Source organism: Amblyraja radiata, chromosome 6 (genome assembly GCF_010909765.2).
Source record: "Amblyraja radiata isolate CabotCenter1 chromosome 6, sAmbRad1.1.pri, whole genome shotgun sequence".
Classification (NCBI taxonomy): Eukaryota; Metazoa; Chordata; class Chondrichthyes; order Rajiformes; family Rajidae; genus Amblyraja; species Amblyraja radiata.
The window spans coordinates 15,282,210-15,296,390 of NC_045961.1; positions in this window are offsets into that span (position 1 = coordinate 15,282,210).

The window sequence follows — 14,181 nt, forward strand, 5'->3', positions numbered from 1 at the left end:
GTTTTGTAAATAGAATTGTCACTAAAATATTTTACTTTTACTTTCAATTCCTCTTAAAAGTAATTTAAGAATGTTGGTGGTTATGTATAACCAATTAAACAAAACTGGTACTTTTTCCATATAACAAGCGATTTTTGATATTTGATACACATAACCTGCTTCAATTTGTAAATGTAAATGTCTCAGATGTCATCTTTGAAATAAAATTTTGATTTGTAAAATATAAATATGATAATGTTATTCTATATCATTGTCAACTGGTCCAAACTTTGCTTAGCTCAGGTGCATTTGCAGGGAGAGTTTGGCATTTTTACCCTGTAATATCTACACATCTAAAAATGTCTGTTTCAAATATACTCACCAGCTGAGCCTCCACAACACTATGAGTAGCAAAATGCAAAAATTTGCTATCTTCCTGATGAATAAATAAATATCTTCTCATCTCAGTCCTGAATTACCAACTCCTAAGTCAAAGGTGTAGCCATTGGCACTCATATTGGCCTCAGCTATGCCTACCTTTTTGTTGGTTACGTTGAACAGTCTTTGTTCCAAACGTAGCCTGGCACCATTCCTCAACTCTTTTGATGACTGCATCAGGGCTGCCTCCTGCACCTGCACAGAGCTCATCAACTTTATCAACTTCTACCCTGCCCTCAAATTCACTTAGACTCCGTTTTACATATCTCTCCCTTTCTCGAGCTCTCTGTCTCCATCGCAGGAGACAGACTATTTTGACTACAAACCCCACTGACCGTTGCAAATATCATGACTGCACCTCCTTTGCACCCTGGCTCTTACAATCCCATACTCTCAATTGTTTTGCCTCCACCATATCTGCTGCCTAGAATTGGCTCTTCACTCAAGAACAATTTCTTCAGTAAACATGCTTTTTCTCCTGCAGTTGTGGATGAATCCCTCACCCATGTTTCCTCTGTCCCACAGTCTAGCTCTCGCTACCTCTCTCCCTCGACGGAACAGGGATGGAGTTCCCCTGGTTCTAACCTTTCACCGCACCAGCTTCTGTATCCAGCACATTTTTTTACATTTCCTCCATCTTCAGCAAGATCCCACTACCAGTCACATCTTTCCTTCCCTCACCCCTTTCCACTCTCCACAGAGAACACTTCTTTCACAACTCCTTGTTTCACTCATCCTTTCCTAATGAAACCACCCCTCCTCAGATAGTTTTTCCTGTAACCTCAGGAGATTGGCCAGGGCCTGTGGGATGTCCCGCTTCCTAATCATTTTAACTTTCCATTCCCATCCTGACCATTCTCGCCTGGGACCCCTCCTTTGCCAAACTCAAACTAGAAAAATAGCACCTCATATTCAACTTGGGTAGCTTACAACCCAACATAATGAATATTGAATTCTCCAATTATATATAATACGACTAACCCCTATTTCCCCTTCCTCCCCCATCCTTGACTCTGTTACGCACACATTTCTCCCACTATCCCACCCACCCCCGTGTCCTTCCAGCCATATCCCTCCTCTGGATTTACATTTCCCATCGTTCCATTTGTCTCCTTTTCATCTATAGCCTTTGTCTACCCATCTGCCACGCAGGCTTTTTTAGTTGCCAGGCCTTGTCCCCCCCCCTCTACCTCTTTTTCAGCTTTCTCCCCCAGAAACATCACCTAGCCATTCTATTTGACTTTGTGTCCATATCGTGGAACTTCCTACCCAATGGAATTTTGTACAAGAATGCCTGTAGAGATTCAAGAACGCAGCTCACAACCACTACTTGGAAATTAATCAAGGGCTAATCTTGTTAACAATGCACTCATTCTGAAAATCAGGCACACCTTGCCCAGGAAATAATTAATTTTGTTCCCAGCTCAGCATTCTGCAATTCCCTATCTTATAATACAGTGGTAGGTCAAGAAGGTTTTTTTCCACCACCTCTTGAAAGGCAATAAAAGATGGTTATTAAAAGCTGGCCTTCATATTCCATGATTGAATACTATAACAGGTATTCCCATCCTACCACAATTGTCAACTTGCCTTCTGTTGCTACCAATCTCAGCTTGATCACAATTGCGGAATACAAACTCAAAATGTCACAATTCTAAACTATATATATCCAGTCAGTACCAAAAACTTACATTTGTTAATTCATAATCCATACCTGTTCTTGGAACCAGTCTTGTGCATGCTGCTATCTATTCTATTGCTCTTCAAATGTGCACCCCATTAGATGCAGGAATAGCTGTTAGTTTAAGGCTACTATCTTGGAGTTAGGAAGACTATGCATGGACTTTGAAGGCTTATATCAATATGGCTAGATGGCCTAATCTTGTAATGCATTGTGTCTTTGTCCTAGGTTAGTTAACTGGCATACAGCAGAAAAGGCTGTGATGGAATGGCAATATTGGTATTGGAAATTGTGTTAACCTGAAAGAAGGCAACCAATTCTTATTCCATAGAGTTGCTGCATCTGCAGTTCTAATCTGCAGGAGGATGGATTGCTGGAGCATTGTGACATTCTCAAAATCCCCTTTGAATAATGGTATCTTGAGACATAATGACAGCAATCTGAGGTTGCTTGCTGGAGGCCAGTTTTAATACAAAACTGGGATATATTAGATATCTTTGCAATTGTTCTGAGATGTTTGATAAACTTACAGCATGGCATTCATTTCCATCTGGCAATTCCCATGATGTTGACTATAAAAGCCATCTCCTTTGCTGTCACTAGCACAGAGAACAGGACAGAAACAAGCTCTTTGTAATGACCATGATGTCAATCTAATTAATCCCATCTTTTAGTGTAGTTTAGAGATACAGTATGGAAACAGGCCCTTCTGCTCGCTGAGTCTGCACCGACCAACTATCTCTAGTACACTACTTCCAATTACTACACCAGGGACAATTTACAGATGCCAATTAACCTTACAAACCTGCAACTCTTTGGAATGTGGAAGGAAACCTGAGCAGCCGGAGAAAACCCACATGGTCACAGGGAGAATGTACAAACTCTGTACAGACAACACCCACAGTCAAGATCGTTGCATGCAAGGTCTCTGGAACTGTAAGCCAGCAACTCTACTGCTGCTCCACTGTGCTGCACCTGTCTGTATCCCTCTATTCCCTGCCTATTCATGTGTATGTATAAATGTCTTAAATATTGCTGCTATCACATCCTCAGGCACCTGTTACTCTAAAAAAAATATTCTTGACATTTCCAGCGCCAAAAAAAGACTGACTATATACCTGTGCAAATGCAATACCTCACACTTGTTAAGATTAAATTCCATCTTCCCGCCAAATTTCCAGCTTGACAACCTTCGTCATTATCCATGCTCCACATTATTTTGTGCCATCTACATATACACTAATCAGTGTATACAATATACAGACTACCTTACATATTAAACCGTATTATATCTATATATATATATCTATATATATATATATATATATATATATATATATATATATATGTATATGTATATATGTATATATATATATAAGGTACACACAAATGCTGGAGAAACTCAGCGGGTGCAGCAGCATCTATGGAGCGAAGGAAAGAAGGAAACACTTGCAGAACACTACTGGTCACTGACTTCCAGTCAGAAAACCACACCTTCACCATTATCCTCTGCCTAGCGTGACCATACCACATCGTATCTAGTTTACCAACTCACTGTGGATCCCAATTAACTTAATTTTCTGGCCCAGCCTACCACGAAGGGACCATGCCAAATACATTACTAAAGTCAATTACTAAAGTAGACAACATCCACTGCCCTACTGTCATTAACCAAATTTGTCACGTTCTCAAAAATATTCAATCAAATTTGTGAGACAGGATCTTTCACACATAAAGCCACGGTGAATCCCTAATAAGGGTACATTTGGTCGAATGCAAATATATCCCGTCCTTAAGAATTTGCTCCAATATCACTACCAATAAAGTTCATGAGCCTATAATTTTCTGGTTTCTCCATGTTGCCTTTCTTAAACAAAGGCACAACACTGGCTGTTCTCCAGTTATCTGAGTTTTATGGTCTGTGGCTACAAATATCTCAATCAAGGTCCCAGCACCTCCTCCATTGCCTCTCTTAGTATCCTGAGATAGAATCCATCAGGTTCTGAAGACTTATCCACCTTAATGTTTTTCAAACTGCTGCCTTTTTCGCTGAGTCACTCCAGAAAAAAAAAAATGCTGCGTCCTGCTGAGTTACTCCAGCATTCTGTGTCTACCTTTAATGTTTTTCAAGATATCTATCTCCCACTCCTTCTTAATATTGACATGCACTCAAATATCAACATTCTTTACTCTCATCCAGGTGCTTCTCGTTGGTGAATACCGATGCAAAGTATTTAAGATATTACCCACTTCCTCTGGCTCCAGACCTAGATTCCCTCTTTTTCCATGAGTGGACCTACATTTACATTTAGTAACCAGGGGTCAAGGAAAGAGCGTTCACATCGCGGCCCTGTTTCCACCAATCTTTCCACCACCACGCACAAGAAGCACAAGACATGCAAATGTCGAGAGGTGTGTTCAGCTCTGGCTAAACAACTTCTAATCTTGTGTGTGCTCAATAAGAAGATTTAATACGCATATTAAATGCCTTGGAATACCCCATAACCCTACTTGGTAAGGGCACATCATGGCTCCTTATAGGCCTTCTTAATCTATTGTTTAATTTCTTTACCGCTTTTATATTCTTCAAAGGACTTTTCTGACTTCAGCTTCTGAACCGTATTTTTTTTTTGCCCAAATTTACAACATCTTGTCATCCAAGGTTCCTAAACATTCCCATCTTTAATCTTCACGAGAAAATGCTGGTCCATGCCTTTAAACAATCCCCACATGGATTTCCCCCCCCAACTGCTGCTCTTAATCTCTACCCTCCCCAGTTCTTGTCTAATACTGTTGTAATTAATCTTCCCCCAATTTTGCCCCGAAGTCCAGCATACACAGAACGATCTTATAATATGTTAGAAAAATGTTCTGCCACTATAACTTCAAGCTCATTTCCAAGCACAAGGTCTAGAACGGCACCCATATGGACCCGTATGGGCGATCTACATATCTTTTCAAGAAAACATCCTATTTGCATCTAACCGATTCTGCCTATCTAAGCCCCTGGCACCCTCAAGGCCAGATCTGCTTCCAACTATCCTATTATAATGACTTCCACAACCCTACCTTGCTTGTGCAATAACTTCTATTGGTAGGTGGAGGCAATGAGCAACATATCTTTAAAGGTGCAAGAAAGGCTTCCATCATCACCAGTTCACTTGAGCATGGACAAGTTTACACAAAATTGAGTTTGTATGTATACCCTAATACAATAACCTCCATTTAGCATTGGCTGAGCATAAAAAATTACGATCATGTGTAGAAGCAAAGACATCTATCGTGTATGCTGCTGCAAGTCAAAAGGGCAGTTAAATTGTGTATCATAACCCCACTTCACTTCCATTCCTATCTATTTGTTTTAGATTTCAGACCTTTAATTTAATGGTGTATTTGATGTTCCTTTGTAATCCTTTAGAGTATTTAGATGCAAAATAGAATATAACCAGTATACCCTGTTATGAAATACACACGCATGTTTGACTTTCCTTGATCGTCGTAATATAGAATTAAATTAATATTAGTAGTCTTTCCAGAACTTAAGGTAAAAAAAATTGGTACACTTATCTAAGCACAGGGCGAAACAGTGGCACAGTGGTAGAGTTGTTGCGTTACAGCGCCAGAGACCCAGGTTTTATCCTGACTACGGGTGCTGTATGGAATTTGTACGTTCTCCCTGTGACCTGCGTGGGTTTACTCTGGGAGCTCTGGTTTCTTCACACATTCCTAAGACATACAGGCTTGTAAGTTAAATGGCTTGGTAAAATTAAAATTGTCATTAGTGTGTGGGATAGTTAGTGTGCGGAGATTGCTGCGGACTCAGTGGGCTGAAGGGTCTGTTTCCATGCTATATCTCTAAACTAAACATATTGTGCATTAATTTGAATTGAATGATAAATGTTGACATAATGGTTTTCTTTTAATCTGTTTTTTTCTGTTTTTAGTCTATTACCAGTGTGAGAGTCCATTATTAACACGTGATGTACACTAGGACAACAAACAGGAAAAGGTACTGTGAATAATATATGTTAAGCAATCAGCATGAATTACTCTTTGTTTGCCAAATTGAAAACTAGTTTTTCTTGTATTGCAGGTTCATCAGCAGGATAACTTCAGTCAAGACGTTGATGAAGCAATTACCAGATTGCCTGCTGATATGAAATTGTTACATTAGATGTAACATTACAAAGTGTAACATTACACTTGCTTAAATAAACATCATTCAAGCAAAGTGAATAATTCATGATAGTTGTGCAATTAAGTGTAAAACATAAATGTACATTTGGAGACAGGATGTGAGTGGGAACATTTGGAGGTCAGCAATACAACATTTGCTGATTACATACACTGATTGCAAAGTGGGACTTTACCGTAGTTAGAAATTAGATTTGCCACATGTGTACTTCCAGTTGTGCATTCAACTGATGCATTCACTATGTTCATGTTATAGGAGGGGAATTTTTGTCCATTATTGCTGATTGTCCACTATAAACGAGTGTGGTGGGGGGGGGGGGGGGGGGGTAAAGTCAAACCCAAGGCCCAGAGGGAAGAAATGCGGCTTTGGGGGGGATGCTCCCAGAAGGACGCAGAGAAGCCAGGTGGCATGTCCCCGCAGCCGGACTCGGACGGATCGTCAAGAGAGGACCCAGTATTGGCCGAGGAAGACATCGATGGTCAAGGAAGTGGACGGGTGCCGGCGGTCCAGGACGGGCTGGAGGTCAAGGACAGGCGGTCCAGGTAGAAAGCGGGCACCGGTGGTCGAGGTCACAAGCGCCGGTGGAGGATGCTGGAGCTCTGATGTGCCAAGAACAAAGGGGTACAATTGGGGACTAAATGGAATATTTTTAAACTTTTTCGACACCCTATATGTGGCGACTCTTTGAATACCATGTGTATGCAAAAAAAAAGCATCTCACTGTGACTTGCCACATGTAATAATAATAAAGTATCATTAATTCATTCAAACAAGCAGTAATTCACCGGTCCCGCATTGGGAAGGATAATTAAAGTGTTTGGCAACCGGGTGATCAGGTTCCTCCCTCATATCCTCCCATGGACCCCAGCATACTTCCAGTGAGGCAGAGATTCACGTGCATGTCCTCCATCGACTGGATTTGGTGTTCCGATTGTTGCCACCTTTACATCGGTGAGACTGAGCAAAGGTGTTCAGCGAAAAACGATCGCCCAGTCTACGTTTGGTCTCACCGATGTATAAGAGTACACACCTTGAACAACGGATGCAGTAGATGAGGTTGGAGGAGGTGCAAGTGAAAGGACTGCCTGGGTCCTTAGTCAGAGTCGAGGGAGGAGGCATTAGACTTTATTTCTATGGATGGAGCTTAGAAATAAGAAAGGTGCAAGCATTATATAGGCCCCACAATAGCAACCAGGAGAAAGATGAAAAAATATGTAGATGTTACCGAAAGATGCCAAAGCAACAGGATGGTCTTCGTGGGTGATTTTAACTTTCCCAATATTGACTGGGACTTGCTCAATGACATATGCTTAGATAGGGCAGAATTTATGAGGTGTATCCATGAGTGTGCCTTGAAACAGTGTGTAGTTGTAGTTCCTGAGTTCACCCTCAGGAATGCCGATCTAACTTCTGCAACAGTGACCCTGGGAAAACTCGGGGCCTCCTGCTCAAAGCGAACATGGAATGCAGTTTCCCTGTAGTTCATCAGGAAAGGCTGCACTATCACCAGTGATGCTGCGTGACTGCTTTGCAGCTGGTATAGTGTTCAGTCCTTGCCAGTCTGAGGGTGTCCGAATTATGTTACTGCAACTAAGGTATTGTCTCTTGTCATTCATGATGGCTTGGCAAAGATCATAGCGATCTGTTTTGTGCCGCTCGAGATCGTTTCCCTTTACATAGGGAATGTACCTCACATTTCATCCATGGTTTCCATTTGTGGTTGGTGGACCGGTTGCGCCATGGCTGAAGGAGCGCAAGTGTTCGGTGAAACAATCGCCTAGAGTATGGTAAGCCCTGTGGGGTGAGGCTTGGATAGAGTGGATATGGAGAGGATGTTTCTACTCGTGGGAGAGTCTAGGACTAGGTGTCATAGCCTCAGAACTAAAGGATGTTATTTTAGGAAGGAGATGAGGAATTTCTTTTGTCAGAGGGTGGTGAATCTGTGGAATTCATTGCCACAGAAGGCTGTCAGTGGATATATTTAAGGCAGAGATAGATAGATTCTTGATTAGTACAGGCGTGAGAGGTTATGGGGAGAATGCAGGAGAATGGGGTGAGGAGGGAGAGTTATAGCAGCCATGATAAAATGACTGAGTAGACTTGATGGATCGAATGGCCTAATTATGCTCATCACATGATGTAATGCTTGGTATCCCTGATGTAAAGCAGTCCACAACTGGTACACCAACTGCAGACGAGGAGATGCACGTGAATCTGTAAATACGCTCTGCTACAGCTTACCCCCCAGTCTAGTTCAGTCAAAAACCACTGAGTCAAGCACTGGAACAACTAAACTTTATCTTTGGATTGAACAGCAAATTCCCCTATACGATACCTAAACCACCGCGGGTTTGATCCATGTCTCTGCCTGGCCAAGCCCTTCAGCCTCGTGCAAGCAGAAACACTCCAAAAGGTCACGCAGTGCCAAGCGCTCTTCCAGAAGATCGACACCGATCTAAGATGGAGAAACCTTTTATAGGCGTACGAACCTTGAGGGGCCGAACTACATAGGGGTGGTCTCTTTACAGTCCAATGAAATATATTAAATGCATCAATACATTATTGACCAATAACAGAGTCTCCCATACATTGTTTCTAGGAGAAGCTTCTGGAATGAAGCTAACTTAACTTGAATAATGCAACATTTACCCTAGAACTCAAACAAACCTGCCAGGGCTTAACACTTTGGCCAATCAACAAACAGCAGGCAACTGTCTTGCAACATTATTTTCAATATTTACAATTCTGTTGCAGCGGTCCAATCAACTTCATGCATTTACAATTCTTTGGAGGTCTTCTGCAAAAATCTCATTCATTCTGTCAATTGAAGAGATACTCATACATTTCTTATCTGCAACATTGATCTGGGACCTAGACTTACTGGCACCAATCAGCAGCTTGTCTTGTTATGTACAGAGACACAGACTTGACCAAAATGGCCTTACAATGCATGAATCCTTTACTAAATTTTGGTTCTATTCCTGCTCTGTTTTGGCCAGTGTAGATTAACCCTTATTAATTCATGTCATTTATAACCTTCACTACACATATGTGCATGCCACCCTTTACATGGTATTACGGTACTACACAAAGACTTTCTCTCTCGCTCGGGCACTGTAGTCAGTAAAGCCAGACGCGAGCAGCTGGCTGTTTGAATGTTCCTTAATGGAATAAAGTTGGATTTCACCATGTGTGTTTTTCATATGGGTCGCCGATAAACATGGTTGTCAGAGTCTTGAATTACGTCTGCAACCATTTTGCCTGAATTTATTTGAGCTTTTTTTTTTACATCGAATTATGGATAGTTCCTTACGCAGACCAGATCCTTTGGTGTTGGACAGTGAGCTTGCTGAACGGTGGCGCATCTTCGAGGTGGAATTCAGGATTTTCATTGTTGCTGCCCACCTGCAGCTGCACCCCATACCGTTGCGTCAATTCTCCTCAATGTGGCGGGCACAGAGGTGCCCTGCGGGCACAGGATTTCCACTACACCCCAGAACGTACCGATCCGGTAACATGTTGTGACCCCAGCAGAGACCCGGTCTGTCTCCTCCGAAAGTTCTGAGACCTGTGCGAACTTCGAACCAACGTTATCATGGAGCATCATGAGTTTTTTTCCTGCTGCCAATAAGAGGGCGAATCGGTTGAATTCTACATTGGTGCCCTTAAGATCATTACATCCAGATGCCACTTCCAAGACCGCGACGTGCTCATCCGTGGCAGACTAGTATATGGCATCCTGAATGATAAGGTGAGAAATCAATTACTCTGTGATGAGGAGCTTACACTTGATAAGGTTGAATGTGGCTGCCGGGTTGCAGAATACACTGATACTCATACCAAAGCCTTGGGACCGGGGCCACACTCTGCCTATGACGTCTGTGCCTTCTATAGGTCCCCACGACAAACATTAACCCCTCAACAATTGCCTAAACCCCCAGGGAGGGTAACTGATCATCTAGTTAATAACTGGTAATCGCAGTGGCTCACACCCGAAATTCCGTGAGCAATGCCTCGCTTATGGCAAATCTTGTCACTATTGTAAAAAGAAAGGCCACTTTATCCGGTACTGCCGTGCCCATGCCTACAGGGCCCAGTCACAACAATCTATGCACTTGAACCCACACTCTCCCACGAGGCGCTGATTGAAACAGCAGAACCACAACCGCAGCACCTGCAAGAAGTCAGCCAAAAAATACATTCTTGTATTCCCGATTCTGTGGCTACAGACTGATCCCATGACAATGCTCAGTATCAACAACACCAAGGTTGCTGCTAAGATAGATACGGGGGCGAGATGTAAAGTGATCTCTCTGGTAGACTTCCAAAAAATTCACAACAACGAAACTTAGAAACATAGAAAATAGGTGCAGGAGGATGCTATTCGGCCCTTCGAGCCAGCACCGCCATTCATTGTGACCATGGCTGATCGTCCCCTATCAATAACCCGTGCCTACCTTTTCCCCATATCCCTTGACTCCACTAGCCCCTAGAGCTCTATCTAACTCTCTCTTAAATCCATCCAGTGACTTGGCCTCCACTGCCTTCTGTGGCAGGGAATTCCATAAATTCACAACTCTGGGTGAAAATGTTTTTTCTCACCTCAGTCTTAAATGACCTTCCCTTTATTCTAAGACTGGCCCCTGGTTCTGGACTCGCCCAACATTGGGAACATTTTCCTGCATCTAGCTTGTCCAGTCCTTTATAATTTTATGTTTCTATAAGATAACCCCTCATCCTTCTAAACTCCAGTATATACAAGCCTAGTCTTTTCAATCTTTCCTCATATGATGGTCATGCCATCCCAGGGATCAATCTCGTGAACCTACGCTGCACTGCCTCAATCACAAGGATGTCCTTCCTCAAATTAGGAGACCAAAACTATACACAATACTCTAGATGTGGTCTCACCAGAGCCCTATACAACTGCAGAAGAACCTCTTCTATACTGAAATCCTCTTGTTATGAAGGCCAAAACATAACAAAAGAAAACAAACTCGGTTACATCCATTTGATGGGGGGGAATTGCAACCAGTTGGTACGGTTACATGACAATGCCATCTAGCGTCTCAAGTTTACAACTTGGAATTGTTCCACGTAATAGGGGAAGTGTCCCTCCTTCTGGGCAATGATGCATGCATGAGCCTCGTATTCTTCGGAAAAACTGTATCAGCTGTCGACCTCTCAAAGTCCTACCCAACAACTACTCGAACAATACAAATATCTTTTTGACAATCAGCTGGGCAAGCTTCCCACCGAATACAGCACTAACCGACAAGGAAGTTATACCTGTCGTTCGTTCTCACAAAATCCCGCACACAATGAAAGACCGTGTCAAAGCTGAATTAGACAATGGAATAACTGGGTGTTATAGCACCTGTCAATGCCCCCCTCCTGGGTCTCCACCATGGTTGCAGCAGTCAAGAAGAACAAGGACAAAATAAGGATCTGCATTAACCTTACGGATTTAAACACTGCCATCAAACGGCCCCACCACCCAAAGCGGACGGTGGAAGAAGTCGCTGCCAACCTGGGTAAAGCCACAGTTTTTTCTGTCCGAGATGCAAAGAATCTAGTCCATGCATCCTCCATGTTAACCACATTTGCGACGCCCTTCGGACGCTACCGATTTTTACGAATGCCATTTGGCACCAATTTGTCTACCCATGTTACATAATTGTGGATGACATCCTGGTGCAATGCACAAGAACATGACTCAAACCTGAAACAGGTCCTAGATCGTGCCAGGGAAGTAAATCTCAAACTCAACCCTCTCAAGTGCAGATTTCGGGTCGACGAAGTGACTTATGTGGGCCACGTGTTCACCAACAACGGACTTAAGCCAGACCCGTCTAAAACCATTGCCATCAACGAAATGCCAGCACCTACAGATGTGACTGCTCTACAACGATTCTTAGGCATGGTAAACTACCTGGAATAATTCATCCCAACCTTCAGCGAGCCATCAGCCCCGCTGCGACAACTGACCCACAAGGATACGCACTGGTCCTGGCACCAACACCAGCAAAGGGCATTTGAAACCCTCAAACCCGTTACATGGTATTATGGTACTACACAAAGACTCTCTCTCTCTCTCTCTCGCTCGGGTACTCTAGTCAGTAAAGCCAGACGCGAACACCTGGCTGTTTGAATGTTACTGTTTACTTAATGGAATTTCACCATGCATGTGTTTTTCATATGGGTCGCCGATAAACAGCCAGGATTTACAAAGCCCTCTCTTGGAAGGACTGCTTGGGTCCCTGGGTGGATATGAGGGAAGAGCTACAGGGACAGGTGTGACATCTGCTGCAACTGCAGAGGAAAGTTCCTGGTGGGGTGAAAGGTAAAGACCAGGGAAACTCTAAGCTTGTTCTGACTACTGGGAGGGGAACTGAGAGCGGAACTTCAGGACACAGAGGAGACATGGGTGAGGGATCCATCAATGTTAGCGGGTAGAGGGGAGGGAAACCATGTTTACTAAACAAGGAGAACATCTTGGATGTTCAAGAATGGAAAGCCTTATCAGATGCGGTGGAGATGGAGACATTTAGAGTAAGGGATAGCATCTTTGGTAGAGGCAGGGTGGGAGGTGTAGCCCAGATAACAGAGTCGGTGGGTTTGTGGTATAGATCAGTCAACAGTGTGTCCCCTGTGATGAAGAATAGGGATTAACAGGTCCCTTTCAGAATGGCAGGCGGTGACTAGTGGGGTACCGCAAGGCTCGGTGCTGGGACTGCAGCTATTTACATTATACATCAATGATTTGGATGAAGGGATTCAAAGTAACAGCAAATTTGCAGATGACACAAAGCTGGGTGGCAGTGTGAACTGTGAGGAGGATGCCATGAGAATGCAGGGTGACTTGGACATGTTGGGGGAGTGGGCAAATGCAAGGCAGATGAGGTTTAACGTGGATAAATGTAAGGTTATCCACTTTGGTATAAAAAACAGGAAGGCAGATTACTATCTAAATGGCGTCAAGTTGGGATAGGGGAAGTATAACGGGATCTGGGGGTCCTAGTTCATCAGTCTGTTAAAGTAAGCATGCGGGTATAGCAGGCAGTGAAGAAAGCATATGGCATGTTGGCCTTTATAACAAGAGGAGTCGAGTATAGGAGCAAAGATGTCCTGCAGTTGTACAGAGCCATGATCACATTGAATGGTGGTGCTGGCTCGAAGGCCCGAATGGCCTACTCCTGCACCTATTGTCCATTGTCTATTGAAGACCGATCAAGGGAAGAGAGGTGTCCGAGAGAATTTGAGGACTGGGTGGAAGCTAGTAATAAAGTTGATGAAATGAACGAGTTCTGCAAGGGGCCAGAGGCAGCCCCAATACAATAGACATTAGGTGCAGTGGTAGACCATTCGTCCCTTCGAGCCAGCACCGCCATTCAATGTGATCATGGCTGATCATCAACAATACAGTTGTTGAAGTATGCAGTTGGTGTGAAGAAGGGTCTCGACCCGAAACGTCACCCATTCCTTCCCTCCAGAGATGCTGAGTTACTCCAGCATTTTGTGTCTATCTTGAGTTGTGCAGACTTGGGGAATGTTGCCGGAGGCAGCCCAATATCAGTCACACATTCCCATCTCCACTCCTTTCTGTCTTTTGCAGAGACCGCTCCCTCCACAACTCCTTTGTTCGCATCCTTTCCCACCCAATGCACCCCCTACCCCAGGTACTTCTCCCCCCCCCCGTAACCTGCAGGATATCTAACACCTGTCCCTATACCCCCTCCCTCATATCCATCCAGGGACCACAGCATACATCCAGTGAGCCAGACGTTCACGTGCATGTCCTCAATCTACTGGATTTGATGTTCCGAATGTTGCCACCTTGACATCGGCGAGACCAAGCATTAATTTGTCAAAAACTTGTACTCAGTCT